At 37.7% G+C, this 18,881-nt stretch overlaps 1 long non-coding RNA gene across 1 annotated transcript; it reads left to right on the top strand.

Annotated features, from left to right (window-relative positions):
- The first annotated feature begins 1,208 nt into the window (after positions 1-1,208).
- On the top strand, positions 1,209-16,375 carry LOC111193214 (uncharacterized). Its single transcript, XR_002650347.2, has 5 exons — positions 1,209-1,332; positions 6,736-6,814; positions 7,476-7,540; positions 10,603-11,419; positions 16,043-16,375. It is a non-coding gene; the product is annotated as an uncharacterized LOC111193214 (long non-coding RNA).
- Positions 16,376-18,881: the final 2,506 nt, after the last annotated feature.

The raw sequence follows: 18,881 nt of genomic DNA, 5'->3' as shown, positions 1-18,881 counted from the left end.
TCAGGTCAGATCGAGGTCAGATCACATTCTCACAGCACAGAAACCACTACAGCGTTCCTTTGGGACGAGACCGAGACCGCCTCCTCTCAAGGTCTCTGTGCAGTTGTTTTGGTCTGCATCTGAGTATGATTGCTGTATTCACAAAATACCCAAAACGATTAAAAAAGTGATGTACGAAAGAAAAGCAGTGATTTTAATCTCTAAAATACACTTTCACAGCAATTCAACAAATTCCTGTCATCTTGTAATATTGAGTCAAGTGGCAGTAGAGTAATATATAATAGTATATGTAATATTTGATTGTATGACACAGGCATTCAAAGACAGAATAAAACAGGTTTATTCAGCTCAAGTGTATTTACTAGTGCATCTCAAAAAATTTGAATGTCATTGAAAAGTTACTTTATTTCACAAATTCAGTTAAAAATGTGAAACTTATATTATATAGATGTATTACACACAGTGTGAACTATTATAAGCATTTAATTCTTTTGTTGTTGATGATGGATTACAGCCAATGTAACCCCCAAAGATCAGTGTCTCAGAAAATTAGAATATTGTATAAAACCAATTGGTACTTTTTGCAGTGTGGGAAGTGTGGCAAGTCCTGCTGGAAAATGAAATCTGCATCTCCATCTACCAACGTCTTAATGTTATATAATATTCTATTTTTCACTGAGACACTGATTTTTTGGGTTTTCATTGGCTGTAAGCCATAATCATCAACAATAAGATAAATAAACACTGAACTCTGTGTGTAATACATCTATATAATATATGAATTTCACATTTTGAACTGAAGTAAGTTTTGAAGATATTCTAATTATTTCAGATGTACTAGGATGTGGGATATGGATTTTATAAAACTATTCTAGTGAATCTCTTTAGCCCATGATGTTAAACAGATGCCCTGCTTAGTTCACTCATCCCAGTTGTCTTGGATCTCTCACCTCTCTCTCACACACACACACACACACACAATCACACCACTCACAAACTCTCCCGCAGCCTAGCAACCTTCAGCATCAGGTTAAGCCTAGGCCCGAGATGACACTCTGTAACCACAACGACCCTGTCCTCCGCTCGCCTGTCAGCGTCCCTCCAGGTGAGAGTACCTATCTATTTAGGGGCTAAATGAAGCAGAAATGATGGAGTGTTTGTTTTCCCACACTTTTTTTTCTTCTTTTTTTCCCAGCCTCGCTACACACACACACACACACACACAGACGCTTCCCTCCAGCCGTGGGCAGGATTCATCAGGGCCGAAATGCAGAGCCGTGAAGTGTTAATTTAGCGCTCCTGCTGGCAGAGAGGCTGCTTGGGGAAGGAGAGGTGAGCTCTTGCAGAAAATGACCCTCATGCTCTGATTGTTCATTGGATTTTTCCCCCTCTTTTTTTTCCTTTTCTTTAAGGGCTGCTGACTGGCAATCAGAGCAGAAAACAAAGTAGACGAGGGGAGGTCGCTGAGAGCTAATGTGTCAGTGGACAATTAGAAAGACGTACCTAAACCACTGTTCACGCAGGCTTTTGGTGTGAGACTACACACTGCTGAGTGAAGTATCGATCGTGAAGAGGAGCATTCAACTGCATTGATTTTCAAGTGTTAGAGTCACTTTTCTTAAACCTATAGTTAGCCTTGTAAAATCGGATTTGCCGAACTACTGCTACCACGACTGAATCAGTTTTCTGAAACAAATAGTTGCAACAAATCAGTTGAGTTCTGAATTAATACAAAATATTATTGTGATATTTAATAATATTTTCTTTAAACAATACATGGATATGATTCTAATATCGGATCGCCTAACACACTTAAACACACCTGAATAGAATAATATATTAATATAGAAGGCTATATGCTATTATATATTTTTTTCTAAAATACATAGATAGATATAATTGAATATTTGTAATACGGAAGGTTGTTCATAATATTTATTGTGTTGTTCATGGAATAATCTTTAAGCATAACATAGTGATTAGTGACCATAGTGTAATGTTAACAAACCTCACTGTGTTGTGACATCATTTCACTTAAACTATTTAACCAAAACTATGATTATTAAAAATGCATGTATTTATCATTAAGTATTGGGGTAGTAGTAAGTCACCCAGTAATTGGTGTTGTTTTTTTTATCACCTCTGGAAAAATTGCTTATTGCTTCTATAATCTATTATGATTATGTTCAAAAATAGCATATATGGCTTTACAACTAATATATCTGTTTTTTTGGACATGTGTCAATAGTTATTTCAGTCATATTTGCATGTTTGATGTGTACTTCTATAATACTACTAAAAAAAACTAATATAACAAAGTCAATTTAAAAAGCTTTTTTTTTTTAAGTCATTGTTAACATTTATATTAATCCATTGACGAGATAATTATAACACAATATAAAGAACAAACCCTAGATTTGTGTCAAAAAGTGACCTAAAAAAAACTGATTTTATTTATTTATTTAAGTTTTTATTTTTATGTATTTTATATGTAACAAGCTCAAATGGAAATGTGTCATTCCAGCTTCAGGCAGTCTATAATCCCATAGATGTTTTCATTCAGACTCTCCCTCATTTACTCGAGAACATCCTCATGTGCACACACACACACACACACACACACACACACACACACACACACACACACACACACACACACACACACACAGGCATACACAGGCCATACACTCTCAAGCATACACACTTTCTTCTCCACCACCCCATTCACTTCAGCTGAGTGATTAATAGAGCTGAGCTCTGCCCAGTACTCGCTGAAACTTAAACAAAAAGGCAGCTCCATACAAAGATTACGGCTGCACATTACAGGTGGAATGAACCATGAAATTGCTTTTTTCCCCACCTGCAGTGCCGCCGCCGTGCCGCGGCCACTGCCACTCTCTGTAGGGGAGCAGCGCACAAACATTAATGCTCCCTCACCGCAGATAACAAAACAATCCCATAGGCCTGCAGCTTAGAGAACACGCCGCTGGCAGTTGACCACCGAACACACACACACCACACACACAAATACACACACACACACACACACACACACTAAAGCCAAAGCTAAAAGAATTATAAGCCACGTTTGGGCACAGTTTATTCTACTTCATTATTCCTTGTCCTAGAGGGACAAACAGTCATGGAAGCCTGAGACAAAAGTATTATTTCAGTAGTCATGTTCAGAGACTTTTATGAAATGTTTATAATTATTTTTTGCTGTAAAATGTATTCATAGTCTGCTAAATCAATGTTTATTTTTCCTGATCTTAAACATAACCCTGACTTAAATCCTATTCCCCCAACCTGAACTTCATTCTCCACCCCAGTCCAAACCCTGATCCTAATCTTAACCCTTGTGTGGTGTTCGGGTGACCCGTTTTCATTTTTCATCAAAAGATACAAAAAAATATTTTTTCTAACTCAAACTCATTGGCATTGGCTAATTTTTTGTAAAAAAACATATATCAAAACACATTTTCGATAAACACACACTGTACACCCCCCCCCCCCCACACACACACACACATTTATATTACATACAGTATGTTTGGCCAAGGGCTAATAAACATTGCTTCATTTGTAAATTTGAAACTAAACAAATTTTCTACTCATATCTTGAGTTAAATTCATTTCATTTCTTTTACATTTTATTTAAAAAACTAATAAAAAAGAGTAGCACTTTTTAAAAGAAATGTAACATAAGAAAGGTAAAGGGGAAATCCTAACTTTTAAACACTGCTGAGAATCAGGGGTGCTTTTACCAGAACCTATGTATTGCTGTGTACTTAACCTCAATGAATTAATTTAGGAACATTCTTACAATTGCTCTACAAGTATCTCCCAAAATCCTTCAAAACTAGTGTAGTACTTAAATTGGTTAATAAATGTAAGAGTATTGTGACCCATTTGACTAAGTACTTCTTAATACATTTCTACTTAAGAAACATCTTTTTATTTGTTGAACTTCCCTCAGAGTATTTTATCTATTCTACTTCTGTGAGCATTTGTTTGGAGTTTGGTCTTGGAAAAAAACAGGTAATTCCATATTTTTGGTAACTTGCAGAAGCTGAGCTTGCAGTTATAGTTCTTGATGACACTATGACTATTTTGTCATTTCTTTGAGCATTTGGTTGGAGTTGATTCTGGAAAAAAATATGTTGCTGTTTTCGCATGTATGGGCTGACTTGTAAAAGCATATTGGTGTGCTTACATATAGGCCTTATGTGCAAGGTGTGGTAGAAATTTCAAGGGTGTTGCTTTTGATGATTTGTATAACACTAATTAAATACATATTAGTTATTACTAGAATTATAATATTCACTTAATAAGATTTTTGTGGGATGATAATTATAAGAAACTATGGGTAAACCAGTGATTCTGTTTTTAGACTGCTTGGGCCTTTAATGCACAGATATAGTGGTGGGGTCAACAAAGAACTGCTGAAATCACACCTGATGTTAATAAAGTTCCATTGTGCTTAAAGTTGTTTAAAAATTGTTTAAATTAATCGTCATTCCAAAATGCTCCCCAAAAATGAGTTTGAGCTCCTGGGTTTCTTTTATATTCTGGACCGTCTTACTTCTATACTGTTAAACACCTTCCTGTCTTGTTTTGCAGAATTGGGTTGAACTTGAGCTGTAGGTATAGATCTATCCACTTCATAATTCATTCTGATACTTCTGTTAACTGTCTGTCAGTAACCGCTGGTGACCTTGTTCCTTTCTAACCGTACATTCCTTTAATATTGGTTTCATCTGTCCAAAGAATCTTGCTCCAGAACTGAGGGCAGGCTGTTATAGCTGGTTACCAGCGGCTTGCTTTTCTGTTCTTAAGTATTACCAGTGGTCTTAAATAAAACCGCTTTATTTACATTGATGAAGACATCCTTCTCGAGAGTGCTCTTCATCACCTTTTGGTGTTTCTGTATTTGCATCCCTTCTTATTATTTAGAAACTCCTAATGTTTCTGTGATTTCTAAGTTAGGTTCGTTTTATTATTTTCTTCAGACTAACCTGGACAGCATATTCCATAAGAGTTCCCATTAACGGCTGCAAAATGCAAACTTAACTCTTGGAATCAAGTCCAGACCTTGAATCTCCTTTATCTGTGATTAAAGCAGCAGTCCTCAAGGTTTTTTCTTTAACAATGAAAGCAGTAGTACTCCTGAGTGGGCAGAGGGAAAACTATTATAAAAAAAAATGTCATGCTTCTACCACCATTCTTCTACCACCATATATGTTTATAGTCATTTTATAACCATACGTTTCTAGCAGGTCCCTGAAGCTCATTACCTGAACAAATGCCTTACTGCTAATGCTGCTGATACAAAGTAGAACTGCGGACATGGAGATATAAGAACAGCGAAGTCAGTCCTCATCTGCTCATTCACTCATCGCAAGCCTGAGAAACACCACCAGACCACAACCACCAGATTCATTTACTCTGATAAGTGACTGCACCACAATGCAGGTTTTAAAAGTACTTTCACCAAAAACGTACAGACTTACAGTCACTTTTAATAACAAAGAGCAGGCGACCCATGGTCATGAAAAAGGAATTCAGGATTCTTTAAATTGATCTCTATTTGCTTTTAAAGCAGGATCCAGGTGGTGTCCTCTGTGCACTAATAACCATCTTAATTCTCAGCTTCTGCAGTAAAGAAACAAGGAAATAAACAAAGCCATTTCAAGAAAGTCGACAGTGGAACTATTTTACAGTGGAAGATGGAACCCCTATATCTGTGGCTTTTTGTGCTTCACAATTTATAGCATTTCTACATATAGTGTTTATTCTTCCCTCCTGTTCCATTTTGCCATTTTTTTCTAAACTGTCCAAGCTTAATTTTGCAAATAAAACAAAGAAAGAGCTTTACTTTAACTGACTCAGCTAAAACAAGGCTGAAATGGCTTCTAATTTTAAATATCCATTACATCTGAAATAGTGCCACAGTTACATTGTATAAATGTCAACAGTAGAACATATCTGCAGCATTATTTAACCCTTTTCAGACCTGAATTATGTTTCAGTGGAAAAACATATGACTCTAATGTCTAATCTGTATAATCTGTATAAAAACGAAGTCCAATTAACTAAAATATTGAATTGCATTGGATGCCGGTGTATAACATTTTTATTTTGATTTGATTTAATTTTGACCTTTTTACTTCACAAATCATCCATAAACAGAAATATTAACATGATAAAAGTGTTCTAAGTCACATAAAATTTGTAAAAATTAGCTTTTAATTTGCCTCATTGGCTCTAGTGCTGCCATGCCGTAATGTCTGAGTTGCTTTTTTTTCTGAGGCAGTGGGTGGGGCTAGGCTACAGTGGATTTTTCATTGGCTGGTTAATGTTCTATTCTGATAGACAACATGTTTTAATTAGCGTTATGTGCAACAAAACATAAAAAGCACATTCTGTCCATTGTAATGGATGCAGGGTCCAAAAGGGTTAAGGAGGTACAAAAAGTTGTATGTATTGTAAGTAAGATGACAACTAACCCTAAATAACCCTGGTTATTCTGTGGTTTTAATCAAGTATGTCTTTTTCATGACATCACTTCATTCCTTTTTACTAGGTAAAAAGATGGCTGTTATTCCTAAACAGTTAATTTAATATTTTTTTGTGGTTACCCCCCTGAATTAAAGCTGAGTTTGCACTTTAGTTGTAATTCCTGATTGCTTTATCTAATCCATCCTTCCATCTTCTTATCTGCTTTTCCCTGGTCAGGGTTGCAGATCCAGGAAGCCTGGAATCGTTGGGCATAAGACAAGAATACCCCCTGGACAAGGCGCCAGTCCATCACAGGGTACCACACACAATCATTCCCTTAAACCCTCACACCTAGGAGGCAGTTTACCACAGCCAGTTCTCCCCCCATACCCACAATACCATGTATTTTTGTGAGGTAGGAGGTAACCCAGACATGATAGACATGTTTTGATAGAGAACACACTAAACGTCTCACAGACTGGGACTGGAATAAAGATCAAACCCACATTGTGAAGTGAACATTGTAATGGTGTACACAAGCAAAATTACCCCTCAAAAAAGGTGTAACTTTTCACTGTCTGACTGTGTGCTGTGCTTGGTCTGAGTTACAGACTGAGCAAGGCCATGGAGTAGCTGAGAGTGAATGATAGCTGGGTCCTCTCTCCTCCAATATGACTGTCAGCCAGCTGGGAGTTCATATAAAAGTCTATTGGTATTGAGCACCTATTGCTCTTCTCCAAGTGCATTGATACATTCTGCTTTGAATGGAAGAGATACTGTATCAGGTATTGGCTGTATTGGAAGATAAATAGTCCGGAATGTCCTATACAAACCATATTTTGGAATAATTGTTGAGAATACTTATTGTTTTAAGCATGGTACCCTTTCAAAATGCTTTTTACACTTAATTCTATCTCCATAGAGTGCACATGCAATACCTTATAGAGAGGCCACAACAGCTTTTTTTTTTTTTTCAGCCTGCCATCGACAGCGGCGTGTTTCCTCCGTAACAAGGAATAGCAGAAGTCATTGACAAAGTAAGGTAAAGGTTAATTTTTTTAATTATTTCGCATGGAAAAAGAAATGTGCGCCTCTGCAGCCTCCGTGTTTTAAGTAATACATTTCTTTTATGGGCCAAATTCAATCACTTGAGGTCATCTGTCTCTTATGTGTATGCAAATCTCAGTGAGGATTGAACTGATTTGAATGAAACCATTTCAGACCATGAGCATGAGGGAAAAAATGATGAATTTTCATGTACCTTCTTTCTCTTCACCAGTAAGTATCAAGGCTATGTTTTACATAGCATTCTAAATTATTTTCACATTCACAATGCTCTCCACACACACAGCGAGAGAGAGAGAGAGAGAGAGAGAGAGAGAAACAGATGAATAAGAGCAGTGAGGGAAAGCTCTTTTCTTTCTCTTTTTCTTTTCTTTCTCTTCTCCTCTCAAGTTGCTGGCTCGGTGCTTGGGCAGGTGTCAGAGTTCACGGCTACAAGCCGCCGATGTTGAGGGGAGCGAGAGGGAGACGATTCAGTGGAGATGGGAGAGCTCAGATCAAGCACACAGATTAAAGGATTCACTCCTGCCTGAGGACAGCTCTCCATGCACATCCCTGTAGAACAATCAGCCAAAGAGCTCCTGCATCTGGGCCCCAAATCCATATCTTTTAGGGTCACTGTCATTGGCACCAAGCCAGCCACAAGAACAGAGGCTGGGGAAGATGTTTACCTTTGCGGAGACGCGGCACAATTGATTCATTTAATGGATCAGTTATTACTCAATACAGATAGTAGAGTGCAGTAAATAGGATGCCATCTTCTATTAAATCCTATTACCTTGTGTGAATGCACTCTTGTTATGTGGCACAATATGAGTGAAATATGTTTTGATTAGTATGAGTGTAAAAAATGCATCAGTAATGCATCAGTGGTGCATTCATCTGAAGGTCTTGATTCAGCTGCATTGATTCTGGAGATTTAGTATCTTTTATATTAATGATGCGTGTACAAATCTATAACACGCTCAGGGTATTATGTTTGTGATCTGATTTCGAGCACATTTATATATTTATTTTATTTTTATAAGTCATTTTGGATCTTACATAATCTTAAATAATGGGTTAACATTGAAGCAGGGTGGCATTTTAGATCCACACTACTGGATAATAATTATTAGATTTTGAGATTTTGTATTAGTTTGCATGAAAGGTGGCCTGATTTTAAATTGTAGTTATAGCTACAGTTATTCTATAAAAAAACAGGTTATTTATTCTGTTGTGTGGAGTGTAAATACTATTAATAATCTGATTTAAAATTGTAAATAATAATGTTCTGATCTGATTTGATATTTGTCAAGGATGTCTCAATTACAAATAGTAAGAAAAAATAGGTTTTCATAAAATATGCTCGGTATTTACAGTGAAAATACTTTATTAAACATGCAGCATAACTTGCCATCAGCAGCCAGAGCCCGAGAGAGCACAATTGATTACGTGTTCTGGGTTGATGAAGGCTTTTCCTCCCCACATGAAATTCCCAGTGTGATGTTGATCAGTACAGGTGTTTGTTAGCTGATGTATCAGAGCTTCTCAGTGTGCTGGATACCCAGTGATGCAGCATCAGCGATAGATTGACCTTTACATCTATCAGAGGAAACACGTGCTAATTTTCATCCTCATGGTGTTGAAGGTATTCCTACTAACAGGGGGGATTCATATGAACAGGGATTGTGCAATTTTGGCCTTCCAAATTGGGGAGAAAATAGAATAGTTACATAAAGAGAAAATAGAATTGTTACATAAAAACAAAATGTACCAGTCAAAGGTTTATACACACATTCTCATTAATATTTGTTCTTTATTTGTATTATTTAATACATTGTAGATTAATATTAAAGAACACATGCAATTAGGTAGTAGACAAAAAGAGTGTTTGGCCCTCACACCTGCTATAAAAGCCAAACCCATGTGATCTGGAACAAATTAGAGCAGAGCTGAGTGAAGGAAAAACACTTACCCAGTGTTCAGCACCTCTAGAACTCCTTTAAGACAGTTGGAGAACCATTCCAGGTTCTACCTCATGAAGCCGACTGAGAGAATAATGCCTAGAGTGGGCAAAGTTGGCATCAAAGCAGAATGTGCTACTTTGAAGAATCTAAAGTATAAAACATATTTTGGCTTGTTTAACACACTGTTGTTTACTTCCTTATTGCATATACATTTCTTTATAGGGTACCACTTTTAGATAAGGCTCCTTTATAAAGGGTTTTATAAATAGTCTATAAGGGAGTTTATCAGTGGTTAATAATAAGGTTGTAAATACTTTATAAACCATTAATAAGTAGTTGCAACACAAAATAAGGATACTTCTTATTTTTTCAGTCAGTCAGCATTAACATATTTATATATGTTAATGCTTACTGATGAAACAGACAAAGTAAGATAAGTATCCATATAAATGAATGTGAAATCACTATTTTAACAACAGGCCACTGTTGCCCTTCTATGTATGTGTTGTAACTGCTTATTAATAGTTTATAAAGTATTTATAACTTAATTAAAGATATTAATAAACTCCTGTATAAACTATTTATTCATGTTTTATAAAGGAGCCTTATTTTAAAGTGGTACCTTTTATTGTTTTGAAGTTTTTAGTGTTAATCTACAAGGAAGAAGATATAAAAAATCATTAAATGAGGAGCGGTGTGTCCAAAATTTTGACTGGTACTGTATATAAATAAATAACAATACCAACAACATATTATGTTATTAAGTTTCACACTGTTACAACACAAATACCATGCAGTTTTTTATACGAAGTCAATTATTTTTTTAGAAATTCTACAATATTTTCTGTTAAGAGATTGTTAGCTGGAAAAAAAACTTTATATGTGGGAGAAGTTTATATGTTTTCACAGGGAGAATGATTATTATTGTGTTTTGTGTGTTTACCTATTTGTCTTTATGTCTAAAAACTCATTTTTGAATAGTGAAATAAAACAATTTGACATGTTGATGTGACAGACTAAAGTATATGATGTTAACTTTTGAACCTTTTTATTTTCATTGGTTGACAACTCGCGCTCTTCTGTTTTTCCACAGCACTGTTGGAGTGACTAAAGGCCTCAGTGTTGCAGTACACTGCCCGGAGGCATCCGTGAAAGCTTATTATCCCAACTTAGGCCTGAAAGTGAACTGTGAGGCTGCGCCAAACCCCAGCAGGAAGCTAACAGACTGTGCCAGAGGAGGCCCCCTGAGGGCCCGAGGGCATTGTGTCAAGGCCTTGTCTACTTCACACATATTAAGGATCACATGCCACAATTTCACACCTCGGTAGGGGAGAGGGTAAACTGCACCCCCGCCCCCTTTTCCCTTTTGGCAGTGAGTTGGGCAGAAGTGACATTTATTGCCTGTTAGCTGTTAACAAGTGAGTTCAAGGTCAGTGTTGTTAGTCAGCGTTGATTAGCGCATTCAGCGGCGTGAACCGGGCCCCGTTTACGCCGTACACGTTGAGGGTTACGGCAGCAGGTTGTTTTCAGTAGATTTTTTTTGTTATTTTTTTTGTGTGTGACATGCATACACCCTGTTGAGGAAGAAAGAAGCTATTGACTGCTCAGTTGTGCAGGGGGTGCATTTTTCTGCACTCCACTTCAGGGGTTGGAGACATTTCTACTGTCATTTTCCTCCAGTCCTTCAGAGTAATTCTTTTCTCCCCCTCCATTTCTGCAGCAGTGCACTGTGTGGCGGCCTGAATTGTGTGTTATTACCCAGCTGGAGACAATATCATTACTACATATTTGCTGTCAAGGGTCTGCAAAGAATGGTGCCGTCGCGGGCCTCGGTGATCTAACAAGCTCACACAGTGCTCCTGAATTACCCACTCCTATAGGGAGGAAGTCAAACACTAGCCGCTTGAGAGGTGAGCGAACAAAAGAGAATGTCTCTCTCTCTCTCTCTTTCTCTTTCTTCCTCTCCCACATCTTTTACTGACAATATACAGTATAAAATCACACAGATTCCCAGTTCACTGTCAGATTTTTTCCTCATATCCTCATATTTTCTTTAACTGAAAGTGCAATGTACAATACCTGCCTAACAATTTTCTTAAGTCTTAACTGTTAAAGTTCATTCAGTCTCATATACAGTATTAAATGTTACTCTCTCTCTCTCTGTCTCTCTCTCTGCATGTTTATTTCCCCCCTTAATCATTTAATCGCTTACTGTATCTGTTTGCCATCATTCTATGCACATGTGTAATAGTATGCACATGTAAAATAGTCTCAGTAACACAGAGTGCAATTCAGCTTGAAACAAAGGGAAAGTCTTATTTATTTTACTCCAGTTATGGAGTAATTATGAAGCATTTTTAAAATTGTGACATCTTGGATCACTGACCTTTAAAGAAATTTGGTAAAAAAAATATTGTATTGTATAATTTTCCCGTATATATGTAAGAATAATATTGCTATTTATTTATTTTTTTTTCTAGTACTGAGTAGCCCTACTACGAATTCAAATTTAGAACAATATAAAACCTTTTAGAGAAGAGTAAGAACAAAAGCTTTTAGCTCTACTAGATAATATTCAATAATGCTTGTAAGGTTGTCCATTATATACTCATACAGTCTTCTGCAAAGGTCACCCATATTTAAAGTACAAATTTACTTGTAACTTATTGAGGAAGGACATAACATTTGTACTGTGCTATTATTTTTACGCAAGCCACAATTATATTAAAGCTTTAGAATATGTGGAATATGTGGATGCATGTCTCTGTATATAGTTTGAACGTATTTTCTCTTGAAAAACACATTTAAATTTGACCAGGGGTTCCCAGACATTTGCACAAAACTGTTTCTGTACTGAAGAAAAAAGACAGTTCTCAGGAAACAAGTACAGCTAGGTCTTTTAGACAAAAATAATAATAATTTTCTTTTTTTTTGTGATGAATGACTGGAAACTTGGAGCTTGAACTTTCGTATTCATTGATTTATTACTGTGAACACAGACAACTAAAAAGAAACAACAGTGGAAAATGGCCCACAAAACCTTTTAGATATACTTCAACGTACAACAGAAAATAGAAATGCTTATGCTTTTATAGTTTTGCAGTACTGTTAAAATGAAAAAAAAAAGTTTGTGTATATGTATATGTATATATATACATATACATATACATATATTTTTTTCCCCATTTCATTTGAGGGTTTTTTTTTTATAAACATACTGTACATATATATCCTTGGAACAGAAGAATACACAGAGAGAATGCTCTGCTGATTTGAAGGCAAGCAGAAACACTTGATGAGGCGCAGATGAGGCGACATATCTTTAGCATTTCCGATCTAAAGCCATTCGGCCAATCACAATTGCGAGAGTCCTTGATTTCCTGAGAACAATACATGAAAGGCTTGCAGAAAGCAACATTTATACTGCTGTGTGATTGGAATCATGAGCATCCACACCAAGCAAGCCCTCATACAGGAGCTTGAATACATGCAATTTCTTTTGGTGACCCTTTACAAAACAGTCAGGCTTGTATCAGATTCCATGTGAGTAGCTAAATATGTGTAGTAATGTTGGACCTGATTAGTATGAGAAAGATAGGGGCGGTTGTTTCCTCTTTTTGCTTGTTATTCGTCTAAACGGTGATGTTTGTTCTAGATAATGAGCAGAATTTGGACAAAAACACACCAATTAATTAATGATGAGCAGTATGTGCTGATAAGATAAGGTTTCAGACCTGTGGTCTCTGCATTACCCCGATTTTAATAGAAATTTGAGACGCATAGCTGCACAAATTAATGTTTTCTTTTCATAGCTTCAATATGCTAACGGACAAATTGACTCCCTGTCCTCTGCCTGCGATTTAATTTTAGATCGAGCGATAGGAGATTAATGGTTGGTATCTCATCTTTTCAGATCCAGTGGAATTACTGAAGAGGATATGATTAGTTGAACAATAGCAAAAGAACCCACTTTATGGAAGCCTTAGCAACAAAAGGAATCGAGAAATCGCCACCGACTGAAGTGGGGAGGAATTTGGCACTAAATGTCCTTGTCTGCTGCACTTAATTCTTACCCAGGGATTTTTTTTTTCATGGGTTGCTACACAAAACATAGTTGGGGGCCAACTAGTGCCGTTCTATCAAAAGCGCTCCTGTTTTGTTATTGTTTATAGCAGAAGCGGAGGGCTGGCGCGGCGGCTATGTGTGGTGCCGCACTACTGTTTGTTTGGAACTGGCAAAATGCATCAGTGGGCCTTTTAACGTGGACGCCACCAATCAGAGGCTTTAAACAAACCGGGGCTTTTCGGGGTGTCTGAGGGCAGCACTTATCTAAAACAATGCCTGGTCAAGGTCTGTTTCATTTCCCAGCTATGAATATCAAAGATGAATAAAACCCAACTTAACTGCAAGAAGGTGCTTTGTTCTAATTTGGACAGACACAAAACACACTATGCTTCAGCGCTAGTCCGCAGTCCTGGCCAAACAGGTGTCTGGCTTTGCAACATTTGGTCAATGAAACCCTAATCTCCTTTTTTTGCAGTAAAATGCCTTCTGTAACAGTAAGCTACTCTTGGCTAAAGTAGACGAGAACACGGGGGCGTGTTGTGACAGTGGCCGTGGACTGCCAAGCCTTCTGAAGACCTTCTGAAGCTGTGTCAGATGGCGGTTAATCACTGCTCACTCCGAGCCAGTACACACAGTCCGCTTCTTAACTGAATGTCACATAAACTACACTGTATTTAATTTATTGTAAGAAGTGTAACTTAAAAATTAAAAAATTAGACTTGACCTTAATGTAGTAATGTTTCAACTTTTACTTGGAGGTTAATTCAGTCAAATAAAAATAATAATATTAATCAAACAAATCATCCATATTGCCTTTAAACCATCTGAGTCTGAATCTGTATGGAAGCTGGATTTATTAAGCAATGATACATATATATAATCTAAGCTAAAAGTGTTTTTTTTTTCTTATCTAATCTAAAAACTATAAAACACAACTGTTGTTAATAGGTAGAATACCTATTATATAATTTACAGAGTAAAGGACAACGTAGTATGTGTTTTAACAATGCCTTAACATGCTAAAATAAATAGATAATATGATAGTATATAATCACTGTTGTGAAAATACATGAACACACTGGTCTAGATAACTTTTTAATAGGATAAAAAGTATGTCTAACATTTACTTATACTTTTATTTGATTGCAAGATATTGTCAACTTCATTTGATTCTCCCACTACAGTGCTACTCGCAATAATTAGTTTTTTACGTTTTTGACTTTTGCAAATGGATGGGGAGCTTCACTACCCACCACCAAACCTAATTCTCCATATAAAGCAGCCAGTGACTCAAAATCTCTGACTAAAACACCCAGCGAGGGAGAGCTCACATTTTTTCCCTTCTTCAAAGTTGGCCAAAAAGCTTTTGAGTTGGTCAAAGTTGGGGCAGCGTGTCAGAGGTTTGAGATTAAGGTTAAAGATTAAAATTGGGCCTGCCTTCTCCGTGGAGTTCTTTTTTCGGCATGCACTCTCCAAACCAGAAAGCCAACTTGAGACGCTTAGGAGAAAGATTAGGAGGCACTCTTGCAGACCCAAGAGGCTTTCAGCTTGTGTTGAGAATGTAAATGCAGAGTTAGTGCGATAAGGTCAATAAGGTTAGCGCGATAAGGTCAGCACTAGCCGTGTGGCGGCAATCCTCTGACAGTCTGTCTGTGCGGGAAGGAGCGAGCCCGCTCTATAACTTTATTGCTTGGCAGTCATCAGTGTCATTTACTGAGATGCATTCTGTGTGATTCAGCCAGAGGCTGTGGGAGGGAGTGGGGCCGTATCTTAATGGGATCCTTACCACTTCCTCTACACTATTCTCTAAGAATCTTTCAGTGGAATTTCGATATCATATTCAGCACATCCATTACAGCCCGACAGATATGGCAATTACATTTTTTTTTCTTTCTTTCTTTCTTTTTTGCAGAGGGTTTTCAGATAAAGTGATAGAAATGGGGAATGTCGACTAATATTACTCTTTTTTTTTGTTGTGCGTGTGCTCAAGTATTTCACACTCAGAGAAGTTAAAAAGCAAATTGGAAGCTGATTTAGAAAATGAAACAGTTTACAGATGAAATGATACTGTAATTATTTCGAATGGAGCACTCTGACCTAGTGCAGCAGTATTTTTATTTCTTTTTTCATCGCAATTAATTCTGGCATCCAGATATGAGCGTTCGCTCTTCTCTTTTTATTTTTTATTTATTTGAACAAATATGTTCTGTAAACACTGGTGTGAAAAGTCATCCTCCTTTAGAGGTCTAATTTTCGTAGGCAGTGTCTACGGCTAACAAAGCGGCGCAACTCTGTGTGTTTCGAGGAAATACAAGACCAATCACAGGTGCATGTCAAAATCAATTTAGCTAAAGAAAAGTGGCCGAGGGGGTTGTCTCCCCTCTTCTTTTTAAAAAGGGTTTTCAACAGCTCGTTGCCTTTGAATAACATGGCACTGCATTTATCCCCGTCCTTCACATTTTCCTCAGCTCCGCAGCCTGCTGCCGCCTTTGACGTCTGCCTGTGTGTCCTCAGGAGAAGAGGAAAGGAGAGAGAGGGAGAGAGAAAGAGAGAGGGAGAGAAAGAGGGAAAAAAAAACAGCCATTGTCTTCAGCTGATTCCGGGCAACAGTTCAGATACAGAAAGGGCACTGAGCCAAGTCATCTGCAGCAAGAGAGTCCTCAGCAAAGGCAAGGCAACAAAACACACACACTCACACACACACACATACAGAAACAGACATTTGTTAGTGTCTTGAAGCCAGAGGATGGGGCTGGATGGGAAAACTGCGTTTTTTTATAGGGTTGTTGGAGAGTAAGAGAGTGGGAGTTGTAGGGGAGGGGGATGTGGGAGGTGGGGTGCATGTGTGGTGGGTGGGGGTGCGGCATTAAACCTCGACGAGAACAACCAATCACCTCATTCAGCAGCTGCCTCCACACTGCTCATATTGTCAGTTCGCCAGTTTAAAGGAACCTTGAACGGCATCAAAGATCTTTTCAAAGCCTTAATCCTAATAGGTCGCGGTTTGTTCTGTCACATCAAAAAAAAAAAAAAAAACGAGCGAGAGAGGTACAGAGGGGAAGAATGCATCACAGGGGAGCTGGCAGAGATTCTTATGGGGAAGATTGGCAGAGGATTTGTGGCGCAGGGAGCACTAAAATCTGAAATATCGGCCGTGGAAAGCCTGCTGTAATAGATATGAAATGGGCCTTCTCAACACCATGAAAGCCTGACATTTGCTGAAAGTTTGTCGTGAGAAGCCCTTTTATTCCCTGCCATCTATCAGCGTTTGTACTGCCACCATGTCCACATTGGAAATTCGGAAGTGTCACTCTTCAGGGTTAGGACTGGATTGGTCATTTTGGGATTTTTTTTTTTTTTATTCCTTTCTGAAATGCGGAATCTTCAGTGAAAGAAGGTTTTTGTTCAATTTTTTTATTTTTCGTATTGTTGTTATTTGCTTACGGAGAATTCAACTTACGGAAAATAAGCGTTATCTTAGCCTCACATACACACACACACACACACACACACACAGACTTACCAAATGCTTAAAAAATGCACTAAAAACATGGTTTGCACAAGTGCACAAGTGTCCAACACATGCAAATACACAAAATCACACATACACACACAAGCACATAGAAATGGACCCATAACCCCCTCCTCCCCACCACCCCAAACACACACAAAACACTGGTCTGTGTGTGTTTACCTCTCACCTCCTGACACTTTAATCTGCGGTCCACCAGTGTCTCTCATGCATTGGAACTGATACAATCTCGTGACATAAGGCTCCTACCTGTGAACCGACACTGCACAAGTGGCGTGTTAATTATCCAGCCGTGCGAAAGCAGCTATCGATTTCCTGCCAGCACATCAGGGCTCCGAACACACACACACACACACACACAGAAAAAAAAAAATAATAAAAAGAGGGGCTCTTTGTTTTTCACACCCATTGCAGTGGATGCAGTAGATGGCAGTGATGAAACAGATCTTTTGCTGGCAAGAAGCTACCAATAAAACAAGCCCAGCATCGAGCCGAGGGATGGGCTCAGTAGAGGAGGAAAAATCTCGGTGGGGAGAAAAGATAATGATGATGTCGGGCTCTCTAGCATTTTGGAGTCGACAACAAAGCGAGGGGAATTCACTGAAGTGACTGAGAGACTGACTTTACTGAGAGACACACGGCCAGTATGAAAAGCCTCAGGCCGAGCCGGACTTTCAGAGGCTTGGATGGCTCTGTATTGGCCCCCGTGATGGACCAGGCTGAAATCCCACTGGTGCTTGTTATTTCCCACCCCTGTGGCTCAAAACGGAGCCAGAAGTTGGGAAAAACAGTCCCTTAAAGACAGTGCACAAACTTCGAGAGGAAAATACGGCTAATGATGCTATCACAAATATAGCTATTCTCCCCCAACCAAATAGGTCCCTAAACAGGGACAGTGATGTGTTTGTGCTTTGCGGCAGTCAGGCAGGGCCATTGTCAACTTTGCAGTGTACAAAAAATGTTATGCATTCAAAGAGTGAAATCAACATCAAATGGCATGGTGTAGGCCTCGTGAGAGAAGAACCACACGGCAAAAAATGATCAATAACATACTAAAGATAAAAATATTTACTGTATGTATGTATGCATGCATGGAAGAATTCAAATGCATGTACACACATCTCTATACTGTCCAAAAAAACATGTATCTCTTTTTATTTGTGTGTTGAACTGTATCTGCTCTTTACACTGTGTAAATAATTCTGTGAATAATAGTAAAACAGACCAACATAAGTGCTCTAAAATACCTGGAATAAACTTTTTCTTTTACACTGATTTCCATTCAAAGTTCTATACATTTTTGCCTTTGCCTGTAAAGTCACTATTGTGGGTTTCATTAGAAATGCATTTTTTATTGGACTGTGACGATATATGCATTCTTGTGAATGATAATAATATATCATAAATGACTGTCCTTACTTTAAAGCTTTAGGTCTGATATAAATATAGGTATTGTATTTGTACTTAAACTGCCACAGCATCAACTAGCATAAAAGCCGGGGTGGTTAAAAGTGAGTGATGTGGTATATGTTTGTGACACATTATGGTATTATTATAGAATAACACAGTTAACTACTACCTCTTTAAACTAAATGGCAATGTTTTTTTTTTCAGTTCTGATAATAGCAGTATATATGCAGTTTATATTTTCTAGAACTCCTGTTTAAAAGATAATAAAAAAAATTAATCATAATATCACAATAAAGGAGTCTCTACATTTCTAGCAATAATTAAAAAAAAACTTGCTGTGAGTGATAGGACCTGTATTTGAGTGT

The sequence above is a fragment of the Astyanax mexicanus genome, chromosome 14 (genome assembly GCF_023375975.1).
Source record: "Astyanax mexicanus isolate ESR-SI-001 chromosome 14, AstMex3_surface, whole genome shotgun sequence".
Lineage (NCBI taxonomy): Eukaryota > Metazoa > Chordata > Actinopteri > Characiformes > Acestrorhamphidae > Astyanax > Astyanax mexicanus.
The sequence above is the reverse complement of the archived record's forward strand: the minus strand, read 5'-3'. Positions and strand labels throughout refer to the sequence as shown.